General features: G+C 40.5%; 1 protein-coding gene across 3 annotated transcripts in view; it reads right to left on the reverse strand.

Annotated features, from left to right (window-relative positions):
• The window catches only part of CD86 (CD86 molecule), a 63,221-nt gene that overhangs the window by 38,457 nt on the left and 2,158 nt on the right, over positions 1–22,606 (reverse strand). Inside the window, exon 1 of one of the 3 annotated variants that reach the window (XM_017891025.1) lies at positions 3,616–3,819. The exons of the other annotated variants lie outside the window; for them this stretch is intronic. The gene's annotated coding sequence lies outside the window, so the exon portion shown is untranslated. Of the gene's footprint in view, positions 1–3,615; positions 3,820–22,606 lie in introns of those variants that run through there. 3 annotated transcript variants of the gene reach the window in all.

The following is a 22,606-nucleotide window of genomic DNA, read 5'->3' on the forward strand; positions in this document are numbered from 1 at the left end:
TAAGCTCCCTGTCACCAGTACTATTCAAACCAAAGTGGGGGTAATAACACAGAAGAGACATTTTAGGAGCGAATCTCGAATTGAGTGGGTGGTTGAACTCATAACTTTTCAGTTCACCGCTAAGATTCTCATTACATTTCCAGGAATAAGGAGAAATAAAGGAGAACATCTGGACACTCCATCGCTCTCACCCTGAGTCAGTTCCTCTCATTTTAACATAGTAGACAATATGGTACATTTAAAGTATCTCTATCCCTGTCTTGGTAGAGTCTGCTGAGCTGGCTACAAGTGATCCAGGGCTTCAGAAGACATGTATAGCAAGCACTCCTACAGCTTGGAAGGGTGGTGTAAAGGTGGTAATAGTTGAGCTGAGCTTTGACAGGTGAGTCAGACTTTGTGTCAGAACCGTACCCTGCATGTTAGAACTTGCACGAGTCGATTTCTGTTATAGCAGATGAGGTTCCACCCAGTATTGGTTCTAAGTAATTAAGTCTGCTCATTCTGATACTCCCACTCATGCAGGCTGTCAGCCTAGGCCACTGCACTGTTTAACAGTCTTCCTCTGAGAAACACTGTCTTCCTTTAACAATAACAATTGTTAATTTCCTAGAACTCAACGTGGTAACTATCTTCCTCTGTCCTTGAAAGGCTTTGCAAGCTTCCAATAATTCTTCCCAAGACAGATTCCTGATAATACATAACCCTGCATCCGAGGCATCTGTTTAATGGGTCTCAAAGAACTGATGCTTCCGAAAGAACCATTTTTTAGTGTTGATTGAGTTTCACTGGATAAACATTTCAGCCATATTTTTGATACACACATACATGCACACACGTGTAAAAACATCAAGTATAACCTTGCGTTTGATGCTTTTCATTGGCATCATATTCTTTGGAAACTTTTTGAGACCCAATCAAATAACATTTTTTAAGGACACATGGAAATGGAAGAGTGATCATGGAATTTTTATAATAAGAAAAGCTGACTGGCCTGAAGCAGAAGTCTTTGGACAAATAATGGGAAATTAGTTTCTGTAAGTAAAGCAAGGAGCAAGATAGCTTAATAGCGCATGGAAAGTCAAATAAGGAATTCATATTTAATTTAACAGAAAATTGGAAGTTTGGAATTAATAGTTTGGGAGCAGAAAAATGATGTAATGATAGCTTAAAGAAAATAAGCCTGTCAAGAGGTGACGGCTGGTATCAGGGTGATCAAGAAAGCCAGTATTACAGGCTCATCGACTTGAGATGGTGAGCCTGAAGCAGTAAAGGGGTGGTGGGCATGACGAGTTGTAGCTAGAATTGAAACTTTCTGAGTCAAGGCGCACCCTATTTCAAACTACTGATGAATTTGAAAATGATGTTTTTTTTTTTTTTTTTCCTTTTGCCAAAAAGGTAAGGATCATGCAAAGTTTCACAGTGCTTCTCCTAGTCTGTGCTCATCCACTCGAGGGCTCTGACTGCCAGGAATGAGGCTTACAGAACTCACTAAAAGGGAGCCATGCCCATCCTGGCCCCCTAAGGTAGCTTGATTCTTGTTTTCTCAGAAACAGCATCATGGTCAAAGAGAGGAAGCCAACGTTTCAGGGCCACAACTTGAGGGGCCTTCTCTCCCCATTCTGCGCACCAGTCCTACCCTGCTGCTTGGAATTCCCACATTACTCATTCCTTGGGCTAAGGCATTTTTTGAAAGCCCCTGTTAAAATGCAAATGCTAGCTGGAGGAGAGAGGGTTTTTTTTTGTTTGTTTTTAAGCCATTAGGCATTAGGTTCAAGTTAATTTATCTAAAAAGACATGGAACTTAGAAAGGAATCATATCCATCTATGAATCAAGGAGGACCAATAGGGAACGAGATGCTTCCCGGTGTTGAGGTCTCAGGGCCATGATGGGGAGGTGGAAAGTGCTGAAGACACACTTTTCCTCCTCCAGACATATTCAAAATGGCACCTATTTCCCCAACCTCAGCCCGAGTGTAAGCCAATGTACAGTTCAGAAATAGCGCTGTATAGGAGATGAGAGGAGAGATAAGGGGCAGTAAAGGGCTGTGTGCCCAGCCTATGGCCCTATCCTTTCTCCCACCCCACAAATACTCTTACCTGCCATGAAAGGTGAATTGCCAGCACTAGAATGGACTGCGGAAAACCGCCCACGGACCTCTCTGCCACCCTCTGCGCTTGCTTTTGCTCTAGTTTTATCTCTTTGAAGCTTCAATCCCCTGGCCTAGGGACCCCTAACCTCAACTCCCGCCTCAATCTGATTTTTGAAACATGGTATTTCAACCTTGATTTTTCTGCTGAAGAATCTGGCTTGGCTCATCTCTTCATCTTTCTCATGTTTTCTCCCCACCCACCGTAGCCTCGACTCCATAAAATCCCATCCTCACCCCACCCAGGAAGAGGCACATGAAATTCAAGAATAATAGACTAACCAAAATATCAAATGCAAAGGCTTAGTAATTAATCAGCTGATATAGTCACATAGAACGATTTCCTTCCCTTTAAAGCACTATGTAGTCATGTTTAGTGTGATTAAATTAATGTGATTTCCCCACTAGGCTAGAAACCAAGAGTACAGCTTCACCTTATGTCTTTCATGCTACCTGTTAAATCCCTAGTACTTGAAATATAGCAAGCACTTAATAAATATATTAGGAACACATAAATAGAGATTTATAAAAGCTTCCATTATACACAGGATAGCTCACATAAATAATATTAATGGTATCTGCAGCAGCACACATAACACGAACTGCAAGTCTGAGCACATAAATAGACTCATTTTCGTCCAGGGCCTTAGTCCCAAGATTGAGGTTACATGTAAGATAAACAGTTCATCTCCTTCATTATTACAGTTTAAGAGTAGTAGGAAGTTCCCTTTGCCAAAAACTATTTTCACCTGACTCTCCAGAACCTTAAATTACTATTAATGGAGATGATATTTTAAGCCCGTTTGCAAATGCAAATGCAAATATGTTCACAGCATGTGAAACAGTACGTTCAATCACTTGCCTGGGCTCTTTTTTGACCCAAGAATATTTCTTTTTAAATTAGTTCTTGGTCTCTGGTGCCAAGTGGGGCTAATATCGGGATGGGGCACTTGGATGGGAAGAAATATTGGGGAAGGGTCTCTGGACCAGAGAAGGGAAAGGTCAAACAGGAAAGCCAAGTAAGTCCGTTGCAGAGAGGCTGCAAGAGGAGGAAATCCCCCTTCTCTGGATTTCCCACTGGCACAGGGGACTCAGGCGGGGCCAGCTGACATCTTTGGACTGCTTCTTCTAGAGCAGAGGCTGCTCAGAGACCCCAGCACCCCAAGGCCAAGAGCAGCTGCCAGTTATTTGGTAAGTGGCACCTTCTATTTCCTGCCTATTCTGTCTCTTAGCTCACGAAAAACAGATGAAGGGATCTGGCAGGAAGGGACACATTTTTTGTAATATCCCACCTCCAATGCAGTCAATCTGAGAAGCAAACCTGATGGTCAGAGGTTTTAAGCATGCTCTCTGCAATCCCTTTACTCATTCCCTGGCCAGCCATTAGCTCATCAGCACCTCTGCCCAGATGCATCTTGCAGCTTTATCTTATGCCACTCCCTAGGCGTCTGAGCCTCCACAAACATACCTGTCACAAATGCCTGTCCACTGCAGCTCCAAAAAGAGACCAGATGCATAAGCACAGCAGCATTCCCAAGGAACACAGAAGCAAGGTAGTAAGAAAAAAACAAAGAGTCTTTGTGAGCTCCCCGTACCTCCTAAGGCTCCTTGCAGAGAGGGAAATAATGTCAGGACTGACGGTAGAACTCAAATACAAAAAGGGGAACTGACTAGAGAAACACCACCACAGCCAGGGACAGTGCTCTTGCTTGGTTCCAAATAACTTCTGTCGGCAGGTGGGCATTTCCACTGATGAGAATGACTACAAACGTACCCTCGGAGCGTGAGTGTAAAGCCCTGGGAAACCCCCAAAGGCAGCCCCATCCACAAACATGACAAAGACACCTTCCCTGACAGATTCCCAGAGATCCCAGAGTACATACAGCCTTTGAAGCCCATAGGTGAAAATGCAGTTCAGTTCAACAAATGTGGGCAACCATGTGGCAGGCACTGAGTTCCATAGACTTCAGAAGACAGTCTTCAGTGAGTGAGGGCAGAGAGGCCGGGTGCTTCACTTCTAGCCCTTCCCCCAAATCATTCATTAAGTACACCTCTCCACCCATCCTGTTAGAAGGCAATTGACATACACAACCTTCATTTTCAGATGATCCTAATCTAACCCCAATTGTATGAATCTAGAATGTTTCTGTTACCTTGGTTCACTATTCCCGGAAGTGGGTGGTGCTCTTGAGTTTGGCTACAAGTCACAAGCAGAAGTGGGAAAGGTGTGTAAACGCCCAGTAGATTTCTCCAAACCTAGTGCTTCAGCGGGGACAGGTTTCACGCGTATATGATCCTCCCCCAGGTGCATGCTTCCTTTTTCTGCCCTGATCAGGCACTGCAAAGTCCTCTGCTCAGTGTGGGGACACTTACCTGCCTCTGAGGTCTGTGGCACTTGAGCTTAAAAAGAGGGAAGCAGCCCCCTCTGGGCATGCCTCCCTGACCTCTTGCTAGCTGTGTCCTGTGAAGCAGGAGACATTAAAAGTGACAAACTGACAGTTTGACAGGGTTGTGGAGGCTTATCCACACAAAAGCGTGTGGTGCAAGGGAAGGGGTGTGGGTTTGGAACTGGTGGTCCGAGGTCCAGTCCTGGCTTGACCACTGGACCCTGGGCCAGTTATTGAACATGCTTGAATGTCAGTCTGCTCACTTATGAAATGTGATTCATAATCACTTTTTGCTGCATTGTTGTGAAAAGCAAAGGAGTCTTTGCCTGTAAATAACATGGCACTGAGTATGCCAAGCAGTTATTTCATCTTCATTATTACTTTCCCATTTCTTACTTTGATCTTTGCACAAAGATCTCCCTCTCTTCTGTCACTACAGAGGTCTGTAAACAGGTCTGTAAAGCCATTCACCTTTCATCCAGGGCTTCTCAAACCCACAGGGCTCCCCCGGAGTCCAGGGTCTTGACTCACAGGGTCATCATTTCCTCCCAGTCATTCTGTGTTCAAACCTTGGAAACTTCATCCTTCATACAGATAGATCCCACCTAGGGTTTTCCTCTGGATTTTACAATCACAATTTTTTTGCTGTTGTTTGAAAGGGTTCATTTGATTTTCTTATTGTAACATATGACCAATTACCCGCCTATCAGAGCATAGGGGAAGTAACTCATATTTCACTTAATTTTCATGTTTCCTTCTTTTCCTTGTACTCAGCAGTCCAAATATAAGACAGGCTAAATTGAAAGGCTAGCTGTCAAAATATTTGGAGTAGTATTTCCCAAACTTTCATCATTCTAGCTACTAGTAACACTTCATACTCATGTAAAATCTGTTCCATTATTTATGTAGTATTTTTATAACATACTTTAAGTAAATCTATTTAGAAAAAAATCTGTGTGTTAATACTAAATTAGAAAGCAGTATCATTTTCCATAAACAGATCAGTAAAAATAAATATCACACTGTGCTCTGGAGTCACAGAGACCTGTGTTCAAATCCTGCTCCACTACTTAATGCCTGTGTGTTCTTGGGGCAGTTATTTAACCTCTCTGAGCTTTTGCTTCCTCACAAAAGTAATACTAAATATCTCATAGGCATGTCATGAGGATTAAATAGAATGGCATATTTATGGTGCCTAGCACAGATCCTGGCAATAGTAGGCTCTTAAAAAAAAGAGTTGTTTTACTGTTTTCCCTTCCACAGCACTTCTTTAATCTACTTATTTCAGTTCCTACTTAGAGCAGCCTCCTCCAATGCTGTAACGTAGAAGGATATTAAAAAGAGTAAAGAGTGATGAATGGTGAGGCAGGCAGCAGAAGTGAGGGGTGATATGGTGTCATGGAATTCTCTTATTCTCCAACTTAGCTAGAGTTACTGGGCTGTAAGGGACCTCAAAAGTCATCATTCCAGTCTCTCACTCAAGCAAGCAAGGACCCCTTCAGTGTCATGACAGATACGTGTCTAGCCTGTGCTTTCTTACTTGTCACTTTGGGAAATTCACTATTTGATAAGAGAGTTAACAGAAAAATGTCTTGTTTATAAATAATCCCCAAACTACTGACACTCACTCCTCTGATCCTTAAGTACCATCTACTTGTCTCTGTCCTGTTTTCTAGAACTACGAGAACATATTATTTTATCCTTTTATATAAACCCTTCCAAATAACTGAAAGCTGATTTTGTAAATTTCCTTAGTAGTCTCTCCTCTCAGCTGAATACTACGGTCCTCAAGTGCCCCCATGCCGATGGTCTCTAGGACCCTCGTCCATTGGCAGCTCTGCCGCCAGCACCCTTCTCCCTGAGTCAGTCCACCTACCTCTTAGCAGAGAAGGTTCTCAGGGCAGAACAGGCAGTGAACAAGATCACTTTTGTTAATGAGTCTGAGATTAAATTAGCCTTTCAACAGTTGCAGGGGGTTGCTGACCATGGCTTTTTTTTTCACATGTCAAATCAGATCACAGCCCCCTTGCCCCATCTTGTTTGTGTGACAGGCCAGCAGTCAGTCAATCAAAATTCCTCTGACTACCACATATGTCATCAGGGCCGAGGGTGGAGCGGGGCCAACTGTGATAGTGGTCAACAGCGTTGTCCTTGGCTGACAGGAGGCCGAGCCCAATGGAGAAGATCAGTTCCTTGTGTTTGGTGAGGAGGAAGTTGCTGAGGTTACTTCAGAAAGCTGCTTTCTGTGTGGGCCTGCTTCCTCCACTGCCTCATTCTCTGATGTTCTCAGAACTGAAGAGGCCAAGGCTGCAAGGATAAGCAACCAGAGGGGGAGAGGCTACACACAGCCGCTGGTGTGTGTGGGTGTGAAAGTTGCCCTCACCAAACTTCACCAGAGATCTACTCCATGTGACAGAGCCAGAAACCCATGGGAGTCTAGAAACATCTGAACATTTAGCTGAGTTTTCCAATTTCAGCCATCTGTTTGTTGTTATATGGAAGTGGCCTCCTGTGGCCAGTGGTCAAGTGTAAAAGCACTCTAGGAGGTGGCGCTGATGGGAGTTCTGATATAGAATAGTTTTCACAAATAATTAGAGCAGCATTATTTATTGAAATGTTAATTACTGTTTATTTTCTAAGCTTTCTTGATGCAGAGGTTTGTGCAAGGGGGAAAGCATAAGAAATACAAGATCAAAGGTTCATCGAGACTTTTGTGAAAGCCCATGGAAGAGATGATGCAGGTGGCTTAGAGGTGAAAGGAGAGGGACAGAATGCTTTTGAAATGCAAGAAGGGAGGGCAGGGGATGGTTGTATGGGTCCCGTGAGCAGTAGAAACCCAACTAACCCTCTGTCCGTGCTCCCGAGGGGTAGCAACCTCAGGTGTGATGGCTCATACCTAGAAAGGCAGCGTGCTTTGCTCATGGGGCCCAGCCTCAGTAGATATTCTCATTCCCCACTGTGGCATGGGGGCAGGGAGCTGCCGGACTTCACAGGCCACTATGGGCTCAGATAGTAAGGGGGCCAATGGCAACCAGGACAGACTAGGGACTTGAGGTCCTTCCATCATTTTCCAGGTACCAGGTAAACTTCTTGAATTCTGACTGGGCTGCAGGAAAGGAAGGTGACGCCTGCATGACCTGCATGACCCAGTCACGATCTCTTGTTTAACCGGCAGAATGGAGGCTCACAGATGGGATTAAGTTGAGCTAAAGAAAATTTTGAAAGTGATGATTTCTTATGTACTTGGATTCATGGACGGAAATTCATATCCTGTACATAATATAATCTATGTGAGAAGGGCAGGATTTCACTGTAAACACAGTTCCTGAATTATTCTTAATTTAGAAGTGATGCAGCTCAGGACTGGGTTGTCTTCTTATACCCAGCCTGCTGCACAATTGCTAATAAAGTAGGATTGTCAGCCACAGCCCCCAGGACTTGACACTCCCCTTTAATTAAACTCTGCTGGGTTCATAGTTCCCTGACATTACCTGAGAGTGAACATAAGACATTTGCAATGAATTTTTATTTTTGCTCCTACTGTAAATTGTATTTTTTTTTATTATACTTTAATAAAACCCTTCCTCCTTAAAGCAGAAACACAAATCAACCATTATATGAATAAAAAGACATGCCACAGATTGGGAAAAAATATTTGCAAAAGATATATCTGATAAAGGACTGGTATCCAAAATGCACAAAGAACTCTTATAACTCAAAGATAAAAGAACAAACAGCCCAACTTAATAAGGAGCAAAAGATCTGAACATATACCTCACCAAAGAAGATGCACGGACAGCAAATAAGCATATGAAAAGATGGTCAGCATCATATGTCATTACAGAATTGCAAATTAAAACAGTAAGATACCACTACACATCTACTAGAATGGCTAAAATCCACAAATCTGACAATACCAAATGCTGCTGAGGATGTGGAGCAACAGGAAGCCTCATTCATTGCTGGTAAGAATGCAAAACGGTAAAACCGCTTTGGGAGATAGTTTAGCAGTTTCTTAAAAAACTAAATATACTCTTACCATATGATCCAGCAGTTACATTTCTAGGTATATTTATTCAATTGAATTGAAGACTTATGTCCACACAAAAACCTACACATGAGGTACTTGCCACCAGATGATTTTCAACATTATACAACTTCAGTTATGTATGATAGCCTAATGATTAAACACCATCTTAAGAGCATAAGGTAGAATCTAACTAGTCGTGTAGGTCACAACTAAGAAAAATATATGAGTATGTATAGCCACTTTTATTCAAAAACTGGAAGCAACTAAGATGCCCATCAGTTGGTAAAGCTGTGGTATATCCAGACAACGAAATATTTTGTGGTAATAAATGGAAATGAGCCATCAAGATGTGAAAAGACATGGAGAAAACTTAAATGCACATTGCTTAATGAAGATGCCAGTCTGAAAAGGGTACATACTGTATGATTCCAAAGATAGAACATTCTGGAAAAGGCAAAACTGTGGAGACAGTAAAAAGATCGGTGGTTGTCAGGGGTTGGGGAGAGGTGGGAAGGGTGAACAGGCAGAGCTCAGGGGATTCTTAGGGCAGTGAAGCTATTCTGTATGATACTATAATGGTGGATGCATTACATTATATGTTTGTCAAACTCCATAGAACTGTACAACCCAAAGAGAGAACTTTATGTAAATTATGGGCTTTAAATAATAATAACAACGAAGCAACAATGGCTTAATTGTAAGAAATACATCACATGAGTGCAAGATGGTAAAAATAGGGGAAATTGTGTGCCACAAAGGGAGTAGATGGGAATTCTTGTACTATCTGCTCAATTTTTTGAAAATCTAAAACTGTTCTAAAAATAAGTAAAGTCTCTTAATTAAAAAAAAAAACACACACACACACTAACCACATACACAGATTTCTGGTAAAGTAACTAAATTAATAATGTGACATTTTAAAGGGCTGCTAGACTAGTGGGAAAGAAAATTAGCATCAATTTCACAGTCCACATGTTCACTTCCCCATGCTGCACCCTTGGAATCAAATGCTATACATAGAACGTTGTTGCGAAAAGTCTCCTTTTGTATTTCTGCCTTCTATTTTGACACTTTCTGCATTCTTCTGGTGCAGAACCCTAGACTTTTATGTCAATTCCTTAGGTAAATTAAAGAAAAGGCCCCAGTTTTCTAAGGGCCAGATCAATTTTTAAAAATAGCTTTCAGTTCCATGTTTCTGAAGGAACATTCTTAGAAATGTAATGAGTTTCTTGTTTCTTTGAGGGGCGATACAAATTTAACTTGTACTTTAAAAGTAAATTTTACATAGTTAAGCATTAGAAGTTGAGTGTTTTTCTTTGTGTGAGCCAAAAGTTTGCAGTCTTAGCATTTGTATCATACCAGTAAGTGACCGAGGTAGGGTGGGACGGACCCTCACTCTCATAAACTCTGTCACGTCCTCCACTCCCATCCTAGGCTGGCCTTTTCTGCCTCCCTAGCTGCCCTGGGGAATCTTCTTTTATTTACTTTCTCATGATGCAAATTCACACCTACCATTCATGCATGCTAAGGAAGAGGCAATGTATACTGTTTCCTTGCATTTAATCAATTTCTGAACCCAGAAACTAGGACCCAGGGACACATTTTTATCTAGATGTCTTCAAGCGAGAAGTCAGAAAAGCAAGGGACACCAAGAGGTATTTTCAGGATTCCACAAGTGAATGCAAAAGACTGGCTTTACTATCTCTCAAAATCACATGGTTGCTTCAGCAGCAAAATACACTTATTTGAACTGAAGACTGAATTTGCTTATATTAAAAGGTAGGTTCAGGAGAAAGTTGTCGAAAGGGTAAGCATTAGGGTGTATGCATTTTAGAAAAAGTACCATTGTATTGGGGATAAGTATAGCCTTCAGATGTGCAGTTGCTTTAGCAGAACGGGCAGTATGGAAGATGAGAAAGATGGGCGCCTGGGTAGAGCCCAGGCTAGTGACAACCGCAGCACATGGGGAACCAGCAACCCCATACCCAGGGTCTAAGTGAGGTCTCTGGTCTGATGGAGACAAGGCAGAGTGGAGTTGAGGTGTGCTGGGGCGTGCCCAGAATCAGGAGCTCCTCAGAAGTGTGTGGAGGAGGGTCCATCCCTGGGGGCAGGCCACAGGTGCCAGGGGAGACCTGGACCACAGGACACGGAAGCAAGGCTAAGCCAGAGAAGGACTGTAGTGTGGGAAACTGATGGGCTCACAACTCACCCCATGGACACGGACACTAAAGACCAGGATCTAGCGGCAAGGCAACATCCAGAGCACCCCTCCTTCATCACCTGCCTGTCGTGTGTCTCAATACCTCATGGAAGGAGTTGGCTAAGGTTTCAGAGGTGGTGCCAGGGCTGCATAGGAACTGGCAATCACTATTGACTCTAGTAACACACAAATATGCACATTTTTGATGCTTTACCTTTGTTCCTATCCATCTTTGAATCTCAGTAATATTTCCCATTTTCCAATAACACCTTAAAATTCACAGATGTAATTGCACCATTTGGAATTTCTAGTTTTTTAAAATTTCCTTCATTCAATCAACAAATTCTTAACTAGCTCAGACTGAATGAAGGCCTTGGACTGGTCTTGAGATCCAGGGTGAGCTAAGAAGTGTGGTCCCTGCCCTCCTAGAGACCATAGTTGAATGCAGGAGACCTACACTGACCTAATAAAGTTGAGGTACTTGCCACCAAATGATTTTCAACATTACACAACTTCAGTTATGTATGATATCCTTATGATTAAACACCATCTTAAGAGCATGAGGTAGATTCTAACTAGCTGTGTAGGTCACAACTAAAAGAAATTTCCCCCTGGTCTCTTGTCTCAGGAATAGGTTTATCAATATATCTGTTCTCCTTCTGTTCATATTTTAAATGGTTAGGGTGCCTGCATAAACATTTGTCATGGATAACACTGTAGAGAGAACTTCCTGGGGGAAGGACAGTCTAAGTGATTTAACTTCCTTTCCAATTTAATAATTCTGTATTCTAGCTATTCAGTAGTATTTACAATCTAATCTTACAATCTCAGGACTTCTTCTGATAGGTTATACAAAAGATGGTCTATTATTTAACAAATAACATAACTGTGTAAAATATTTCTAATACCAATGAAATATATACAGCAACACATTTAAAAATTAAATATCAATAAGCTACCAATACCTGTGATGTTACCTTTCAGAACTCATAGTAGATACCTGATTCCCAAACTTGTTATCTTTTCAATCTTTACCTGAGAATATTAAACCAGTATTCAAAAGACTGTGACTCTGAATTTAAGTGGCCTATTTGTCTAAGGGTGTGCATTTACATATTCTGAGAAACTGTCATTTCTTTACAAAGCATATGACATTTGCCATTTTCTTTATAACCTCACTTAGAAGAAATAAAATGAGGTAATATTCTAAATGTAAAAGTTGCTTGAAGGTTAAGTTCATATTTTTTTTCTATGCATGCAGGGGGAAGGGATATAATACATAACAAAACTAACACATTTTAACAAATGGCAGTGTATTTAAAATTTAGGGAAGCATGAAGATCCGTGAAAGCACCTTATGTAAAATATTTATTTGAGTATAAATTAAATGTACACTACAAAGTAAAATGAAATAGATTGGGGTATATAGAACACAGGCAATATGACTAAATTTGTTAAAAAAAAAAAAACTGTGGTTTTCTAAATCAGTGATTTTTTTTTTTTTAAGTTTCCATTTCACAACAGAGGTGGGGACAGGGCACTGCACATTCAAAGACTTACTTCCCTGTGGCATCTTTGTGATCAAGGCACGTAAGACATCTCCGAACACTTAAAATGTGCATTTGTCAACCTGGGCTTGTAGTTTTCAAGTCGGTGATGCAGAATCATAGAGTTGCAATTTTTGCAGCTCCCTATTACTTCCATCACATGCTTTATCTGGAAGACTTGAAGGGTCTGCCACCACACAGAGGCATTACTGCCTGAAAGAAATTTTCTGGTAAAAGGTGTCACTCTTTCTACTCTTTAGCAATGTGAGTAAGGGATGGCCTCTTTTGAAAAGTGTCTCAATTTCAGCTTTACTCAAATCTTATTTAAGATTGCAAACAATCTTAACTTGCACTAGCTGGCTACAGTTTTAATGTGAGGAGTTGGAATTTTTAAGAAGGACAGTATTTGTAAACCAATTTGATCTTTGCATTTGGCGGATTGCAGACAAAATACTGAATTTGAGTTGCATTTTCACTGTGGATGGCCTATTTGCATACAAACAAAAGAGATTATTTTTAAAAGAGACTTTCTGTGTTTTTGTTTTGGTCTCTTGGGATGACTGTGGTAAGGAAGAAGGGACCAGGCCATTTTCATACCTTGGAGTTTACATATTGTGTTTATGTCACCCTGTATTCTTTCTTCCTCACCATCTACTTTCAATTCATTGGTGGCCAGTTTTAGAGTCTTCATCACCTCTAGTCTGGACAATTGATTGCAACAGTGACTCCCTTCATTATCTTTCATGGAAAACAATTTGATTATGAAACTGCCTTCCTTTAAAGACCCACGCCTTACTCCTCACGAGTTAGTGGTCACGCTTCTTAGCAAGACACACAAGGCCTTTCAAAGTGTGAATTCAATTTTTCTCTTCTGATTTTATCCCCCAACGCATACAACTGCCTCCACAACCCATACAACAGTTACACTTGAACCATTCACTATTCCGTGACCATCTTCCCCACTATCCCCCATCCCTAGAACCTTTGAAAACGTTTTGCCTTCTTTACCTTTGTGGAAGCTGTTTCTTCTGCCTGGAATGTCTTCCCTGTTTTCTCTACTGCAATACTCCACTCTTCCTTTCAGATCCAGATCACTCCACAGTTGGAGCCTGAACCCTTCCCTGTTTTTTTCACCATATCTTTATCTTCCTTAGTCCCTCTTCACACTATTTATTTTTCCATTATAACAGTTTCCTCATCCTGTTAAAAATTCACTGCTCATACAGCTGGCCTGCTCTGAATTCCACAAGTTTGGGGAACGTGTTTCATTTCCCTTTACTCCTGGTACTTAGCATAGTAACAGGCCCAGAGTGGAGGCTCAGTTAAGTATCTGTTTATTAAAGTCAATATCTATTAACTGATTACTATGAGCTGGGCACTCTGCTAGAACTCCAAGGCACTCTAAGTATTTTAAATGCATTACTTCATTTAATCTTCACAATAAATATTTTTAAAAAATTTATAGGTGAGGAAACTGCCTTTCAGAGGGTTTTGTTCAGCTGCCAAGGATCACACAGCTAGTGTGACCCTCAAGCTTTTAGCAGAATATAGAATTGAATGTGTTTTCATTTCTAGCTGATAATGCTATGTGACTACTGTTAGAATGTTGGATTGATGTCAGTGTCCGTTTTTTGGACAGAATACTGAGCAGCTGGGCACCTTTTGAGTAAGTTCTTAGCCTTGTCCCTGGTCATCACAGTGGTCACTTGTTTCTTCCTACTCTGAGCTATGTACTTGATATTTCTTCATTCACCCTCTTATTCCTTACCCTCTGAACGTGGAAACCATTCAACCTTCTAAGTGATGAAGAAACTGAGGCTCAAAGAAGGCAATAACCTGTCCAAAGTTCCTTTAATCATAGGAAATATTTTTCCTAAGGCCCCCAGAACTGAATGGTTCTTGACTGGGACCCTCAGCCAATGCCTGAAGAGTGTGTAAAGGGATTACTCTGCCTGATTGTTTGAAAATAAAATTAGAAGCATTTAAGGGGCTGTGTTTTGGCTTGTTTTTCTTTTTTTCTAACTTTTCCTCTGCAACCGTGAACACTTAACAAGCCAGAGAGATCTCCTGGAAACAGAATCTTGGGTCAGCCATAGAATGGACACATTAACTTTTCTACTGCCTGTCATCTAAACTCTCTGTTTCCTTCAAATTTACATGTCTGTATTGAGCCCCAGTCAAGTTTCCCCCTCTCCCCCAATTCAGTTTCTTCCAACACTCAGAGATCTTGGAGAGCAGAATGTAAATGGCCTTTTCCTTAGAATCTTATCTCCTCAAAGGAGTGGAATGGCTGGGTCCAGACTTGCAAATAACCTTCATTTCTGGACTCCCAGTTCTCACCTTCCTTGATCCATAGGTTGTTCCTTCTTCCTTGTTGGGGCCTCACTTTCCAGACCACAGCTCTTAGACTCAAGCATCTGCAGCATCCAAGCAGCTGATATAAATGAGGCAAGCAGGTTGCATAGGAAGAGGATAGCTTATACCCCATTGGAAGTTGGGCAGCCTCTGCCAGATTCACCAGTTGTTACCATGCGTATAGTCATTCTAAGTTAGTAGGAGGTTGTTCAATTAGAAGGACTTTACGTTTTGAGTTGAAAGCCTCTCAGGTTATGTAAATTATTAATATTACTGCTGTTAAGGAAATTAAGGAACCTATGGATGATAAAATGTTTCATGCAGTATATACATCTGGGATTATTAGCACACTGCTACTAGATATTCTAATTCTCCAGAAGAGCTGGAAATTTAAACTTATGTGAATTCTCCAGATTTTTGAAATATTCGCAATTAATTATGATTAAGGTGTTTTTTTTTTTTGTTGTTGTTGTTGTTGTTGTTTTGATGACTCTCTGTCTAGGGACCATTTTTAGTCCATAAGCTTTTACTTTTCAATCTCTGGCTTTTACCTTTATCATATGGTTGCCAGAACTTGTTCTGGACATGGCTCAACACAGCTCTCTCCAAGCTCAAATCTTTTCATCCACAAATGTTTCTTGTTGCTAGAAGTAATGTCTTCCTTCCCTGATCTGCCATAATAATATATAGCATGGTTGTTCATAGCTTGGCTCTGGGATCAGATTGGCATTTGGAATCCTGGTTCTGTTGTCAGCAATGTAACTAAGCAAGACTCAGTTTTCACTTGCGGAAAATCAGGGATGATAGTACTTACCTCCTGCGGTTATGATGATTAAACGAGATCATATATGACACAATAGAGTATGCCATAATTCCTGTCAGAGGCTAAGACATATTAGCTATGGTGATATCTCTTCCCATAGAAGCTTCTAAACAGGTTTTCCATCTGATTCATCTTCATCTTTCCAACATTAAATAAAACTTTATTGAATAAATTAATAGTCAAATAGTTCCAGCCCCCTACTTTCTAGCTCTGACTCACTACAGCCTGGGCCCCAATATAATATTCCTAAAATATTCAATTTACAATTTTCTCACTCTCTCCTGAACCTCTGATGCACTAACAGAGGTCAGAGGTAAAATTGGTGGTTTATACCAAACCAGCCCCTCCAGACATTGAGCCATTATGTAAATATTAGGATTTCACTGGTAAGTTTGCCTCTCTGGCTCCTCTTGAAATATAAGACTTGGCTGTTCTGAACCACATCCTTATACACAGACAATGGAGTGGTGACCAGAAGCACTCCTCGAAATGGGACTCGCCTGTGGGTGTAGACAGCTTCTGTCATTCATACGTCATGGAGCTGTACATAAACCACAGGCCTGCATCACTCACTTCCGTCATCTGAGGATCTATGTTGGCCACTCGTGGCATAGGGGCTGTACCTCACTACTAGATTACTTTTCAACTTGATTTCATCCTGCTCAGCAGAGCAATGTAATTGTACTGAAGATTTGGCAATTTTAGTCAAAGAAATAACCCTATTTCCATAATCCCACCAACCAGGAGGTAACTACTATGACTATTTTGACATATTTGTTTGCTTTTTTTTTTTTTTTTTTTTTTTTTTTTTTGCCTCTTGGGGCACACCCTTGCTCCAGCATCATCCCCACCTTAGGAGCAGCTGCCCTTCATTGTCCTGCTTTGTCAACCCTGTGTCACAATTGTCTTGTCTGGATGGTGGAGAGGCATAGTTTATGCACTGCCTCAAAGACTGCCTGTGAACGACACTTTCCCTTCCCCTTTCCCTCTTGTTTGACTGATTCATCTGTCCTTGGCTGGTTTTGCATAAGCTGACTTTTCGGAGTTGTTGGGCAGCTCCTGATGCAAGATGAAAGAACATTACTTTGTTTGTTTGTTTTGTAAACCAATGTTTATGCTAAGACTTGTGCAAATATGTTCTCAATTAAAACACCGGCTTCTCAATTCCTCAATTCCTGATACGGAGCTTTCTTTCTAAAATTCTTCCTAGGCCAGGCATGGTGGGTCACACCTATAATCCAGCACTTTAGAAGGCCGAGGTGAGCAGATCACTTGAGGTCACGAATTTGAGACCAACCTGGCCAACATGATGAAACTGTATCTCTACTAAAAATACAAGAAAATTAGCTGGGTGTGGTGGCATGTGCCTGTAATCCTAGCTACTGGGGAGGCTGAACCCCAGAGGTGAAGGTTGCAGTGAACTGAGATTGCACTACTGCACTCCAGCCTAGGTGACAAAGTGAGTGAGACTCCGTCTTTAAAACAAAAAAAATTCTTTCTACGTACTTACTTACTTAGAAGTCCAGAAAGCGAAAAAGCAGGTTTTCATAGACAACGTCATGAAAGCACTTACATGATTACTATTATAGAATAGAATTTTATTTTAATGTTTTTGGCATCCTACTTTACATAAAATTTATTTTAGGCAGCTTTGTTGCTTGACTTTCACCTGATTGAACTGCATTTGGCATGCCCTTCTCTTATCTATAGTTAGGAGATCTACTATAGCAACTTCTAGGTTATAGGTAAGAGTCCATCTGCTGGAAATCAATCAGAAAGGCAGAGCTAAAGAACTCTGACAATTAAAAATATAGGAAATAATAGATTTTAAAGCAAAGAATGCAAGTCCTAAAATATTTTTTTTCCATAGGGCTTCCTGTCCATTATAAATTATTATATTCCTCATGGCATTGGCAAGTGCTAGTAGCCTCATCTTACAGAGGACACTGAAGTTCAGGAAGCTGATAGGTTTCCCAAAGTGATACCACTAATAAATAGAAGATGATTTATTAACTACTTATTATTTGACACCAACCAAACTAACTCAAAACCCTTGCATTTATCTAAGACATCATACGCCTACAGACAAATAGGAAACAGCTACCTTCATGCTCCTGTGAAACGTCACACAGCTACAAAAAACTCATAAAAAATCACCTTTGCTATATTTACCACAAAACTGAAATTCTTGAGAACAGAAATCATGTTTACTTATCTTTGCTTTATTTTTAATGTTTAGCACAGTGCCTGGAACAAAGATGCTGAATGAACTGAAAAAAAATTTACTAAGAACATAGACAAATTGGAAGTGCCCAGGGTATCTGCTTGTACAACCATTTTTAAGACTCTTGATACACGTTGACAGATTGCTTTCCAGAAATGTTCTACCCGTTCATATTCCCACAATCAGTAGTATATGAAGGTATACTCTTATTGCATACTTATTAGCATGATTACTCCCAACCATCCCAAAATCCACATAAATTGTTAATTTGTAAAAGGATAATATCTTATGTTTGAATTGGCATTTCTTTAATATTTAGTGAAGATGAACATTTTTAGTTTTGTTTTACTTTTAAACTTTTAATTTTTTAAATAATTATAGATTCAAAATAAATTGACAATATGTATAGGGAAGTCCTGTGTACCCTTCACCCAGCTTCCTTCAGTGGTAATATCTTGCACACACAGTTTGTGTTACTATTCACCCACTGAGGAAGTTTTTTTCCCCAGTTTGTTACTATTATGAATAAAGCTGATATAAATATTCATATACTGATTTTTTCAGGAGCATAGGCTTTTATTTTTCTGGAATCAAAACCCAAGAATACATTGCTGCGTCATATATTAAATGCATGTTTGGTTTTATAAGAAACTGCCAAACTGTTTTCTAGAGTGACTTGACCATTGTACATTCCCAACAAGCAATGGATGCATGATCCAGTTTCTCTGCATCCTGCCAGCATTTGGTGTTGTCACTATTTTTTATTATTTTAACCATTTTTATAGGTAGGTAGTGGTTTAATTTTTTCCTAAAGGCAAATGATGTTGACTGTCTTATGTGGTTGTTCACCATCTGTATAGTTTCTTTGGGGAAATGTCTTTTTATATCTTTTGCCCACTTTTCTAACTGGATTGTTTGTTTTACTGTCTAATCTGATACAGGAAAATATCTCATTGGTGTTTGAATTGACATTTCTTTAGTATTTAGTGAGAATGAACTTTGTCATGTTTATTTCTTTTTAAAACAATTACTGAATTATTAACTGCATTAATTGCTTTTGTCATTTCGTAATTGTGGGTTTCTATTTCTAAATAGACTAAAAAAAGGTATCAGTGATTTCATTTGTGTTCATCACAGTACCTTAAACTATCAGACTCTTGATAAAGATTTATTGTTTAGTAGGTTGAAAATAATTGTAAGATTGGGGTGATAATCTAGGTTGGCCTTTGGGTAGTTGAGTATTTTAGGTTTATCCAGTTTTACCAGTTTCTGGCCTGTATTGACTAATTGGTTCACTTAACCAATGTTCATTCCTTTTATTTTTACTTGATGTTTCAGTGAAAATCTGATTAATTTGATGCCTAATAATATAGAGCTGTGACATTAGGGTTGTTTGGCTTATCATATTCCTGCCACTAGAGAAAGATTAATTTTGACTCAAAGCTTTCTAAGAAAATGTTTTAATACTTCTCTATTCCAATCTCCAATGGTTTTTTTTTTTCCATTCCACTTATTGATGTAAATTATAAATGATCCCTGAAATTTCTCTTGGGCTTGTTTTCTTCTTTATATCACCAGATTCACCAGAGGCTTAACCTCTGCAAAGCCTCAAATCTCAGCTTGCCTCTGAACTGACACTACAGAATAGAATCTGTATGTGTACTGAAAATCCAACATGTAAAATGACTGCAAAATTTATTTTCTTCCAGAAATCCTTCCCAAACTAGTTTTGGGTGGGAAAAATAAAGTATCGAATTTTATTTCTGGTTAGCCTTTTTTTTTTTAATTTAAATTAATTTTTTTTAGGAATGAGAGTCTCACTATGTTGCTCAGACTGGTCTTGAACTGAACTCCTCGCCTCAAGCCATCCTCCCACCTCAGCCTCCTGAGTCACTGGGATTACAAGCATGAGCCATTGACCTCAGCTCTGTTTAACCTTTAAAATGGAGGAAGGAAGAACTCCGGGTCTAGCTGGCTTGGCTCCAGATTATTTCCACGGACAGCAGAGGTGAGTTTACTCCAGTGAGGAGGTCTCATTTTATCACCAGACTTTCTGCAGGAGACCCTCTGTGCTGCTTCCATTTTCAGAGCTCTCCAAAGTCTACTGCCTCCACTCAACTGGGAGTGTTCTGCAAAGGTCACTGAGGGCCTCTGGACTGACATTTTCAGTCATTCTCCTACTTCGCCTTTCTGCAGAATTTGACCTGTGACTACACTCTGCTTTGTGAAATGTTTCTACTCTTAATTTAAGTGATGTAATCCTGTTTTGGTTTCTTTCCCTTCTCCCTGATGCATTTATTTACAGCTTCTTTCTCTGGCTGTATGCACTTTCACCAAGTGTATTAGTTTGCTGGGGCTGTGGTAACAAAGTACCACAAACTGCGGTGGCTTAAACAACAAAAATTTATTTATTTTCTGGAAGCCAGGAGTCCAAACTTAAGGTATCCACAGGGTTGGTTCTTTCTGAGGGTTGTGAGGAAAGAATCTGCTGCAAGCCTTTCTCCCTGGCTTATATGTGGATGGCCGTCTTCTTGTGTCTTCACACCGCTTTTCCACTGTGTGTTTCCCCTTCTTACAATAAGCACAATTGTCTTGGATTAGGACCCACCCTAATGACCTCATTTAAATGTTATTATCTTTGTAAAGACCCTATCTCCAAATATGACCAAATCCTGAGGTCCTGGGAGTTAGGACTTCAACATATGAACTTTGAGGGAGCCACAGTTCAACGCTTAGCATGTAGTCACTACAGTTACCTTTTATGTCACATCTCATGTGCTCAACACTGAAGCTTGGTAAATATGCTCTTTCCATGGATGCATTCTCCTCTTTCTGGCATCCATCTCCCCACTTGATTTCTTTCTTTCTTTTTTTGAGACAGAGTCTCACTCTGTCACCCAGGCTGGAGTGCAGTGGTGCTATCTCAGCTCACTGCAACCTCTACCTCCCGGGTTCAAGCTATTCTCGTGCCTCAGTCTCCCAAGTAGCTGGGACTACAGGCCCACTTGTTTTCTATGACACCACTTTTCTCCTGGGCTGCTCCAGTCTCTCTAGCCTCTCCTCAGTATCTGTTGTAGATTCTTCTTCCTCATCTCCCTCCTTAAATGTCGAGGTTTTCCAGGTTCTCTCCTTGGCTTCCTCTCAATTCAGTCCTCCATCCTCTCTGCTACTGAATTGACCCACAATGAGAATTTCAACTATCAACTGTACTTATGCAGAAGACTCTTAATGTGCCTTCCAGGCCATTCTTCTTTCTCGAACTTGCACCTGAATATCTACTTGTCTACTTGGACATCTCCATCCAGCTGCTCCACAGGCATCTCAAACTCAGCATGTTAAAGAAGGAATTCACCATCTGTCCTTTCTCTCTGCCTGGCGCAAACTCACTCTGCTTCCTATACCTTCCATTTTGTGAAGGATGCCACTATGCACCTAGATCTCTCCTCCCCTCCCAGTGTCTACATCTGTCCAAAACCAAATTCTATAAATTCTGGTGCTTAAATATCTCTTAAATGCATGCTCTCCTCTCTGATTCCACCATAACTGCCCTGGTTTCATGCCCTCACCATTTCTCCTTGGCTTATTCCAATAGTCTCCTAAATGATCGCCTTGTCACTCCAAATCAGTTCTCATTCTTCTGCGAGGGGATTTTTTTTAAAGTAAATTTTATAATGTCTCTATTTACGATTCTTCAAACTTAGGCTGTTCCTTTAGGATGATCATAGCTGGATGCCTGAACTCTGGGCTCCTTGTTCTGACCCCACCCAGTTTCATCCTCTATTATTACTCCCCATTAGGCATCTTCTCAAAGCTATACTTAAAATTCCCCCATGCATCTAAACCCCATTTGTCTATTTAATTACCCAGGCCTTGAGACTTCAAACCATATTAACCTCCCATGAGTGTCTCTGAGTCATCTGCTCTCTCTTATAGTAGCTCTTTGCTCCAGGCTTCATTCCTCCTCCTAACTTGACTCTCAGTTTCCTTAACTTTACCTGGCTTTCTACCATTTGGCTTCCCACTGTGATCAGTCACTCCCTGGAGGCTAGCCTTGTCCTTGGGTACTGCTTGTTTCAGATCAGCTCCTGCATCCCAAAAGTACAACCTGGAGTTGTCCTGCCAGGCTCAGAGGATACTGAACATTTCTGCTGGAAAAAACCTTCCTCCATTCTGTTCCTAGTAATGCCATTAAGTGGTTGTATAATCTTGGACAAATCACTTTTCCTCTGTTTCTTAATCCAAACAGTAATAGTAATAAAAACTACCAACAATTCCTGAGTACTTAGCAGGACAAAGTTCTAAGCACTTTATATGGATTATCTCATTAAAATCTCACAACTACTTTATGACATATTACCATACTCCCATTTTACAGACAAGAAACTCAGAATTACAATGGTTAAGCAACTTGTCCAAAATCACATAGCTAGGAAGTTGGGGAACTGGTATTCAAACCCCAGCAGCCTGGCTTCAACGTGTGGCCACTTAGCCACAGCATTGTCTTCCCTCTCAACATGCAACTCACCCTAGAGAGTCATGCAATCACTTCTGTAAAATAAGGGAAGAGTGCTCCGGCCTGTTCTAAATATAAAATTCTATCAGAACATTGCTTTCAAGATCTAATGAGTTATGGGTAGAGTGGGTGTATTTTGAAGAGGATTTAAGAGATGACAAAAGATAAATGCAAAGGGCTAAAGCCCTAACTATGGAATCTTGCAACTTATAAATTATCACACACCACTAGATGGTTGCTTCTCTGAGAAAAAACAGCTATTTTTTTAATCTTAAATATTTAGCTTTATTTTTCTGCCTGCAGATGGGATTCAAGTTCAAAATCACACAGAAGAAAATACAAATCACCTATATTTCTGATTAATATTGTTTGTATACATC

The sequence above is a fragment of the Rhinopithecus bieti genome, unplaced genomic scaffold, assembly GCF_001698545.2.
Source record: "Rhinopithecus bieti isolate Rb0 unplaced genomic scaffold, ASM169854v2 scaffold_759, whole genome shotgun sequence".
Classification (NCBI taxonomy): domain Eukaryota; kingdom Metazoa; phylum Chordata; class Mammalia; order Primates; family Cercopithecidae; genus Rhinopithecus; species Rhinopithecus bieti.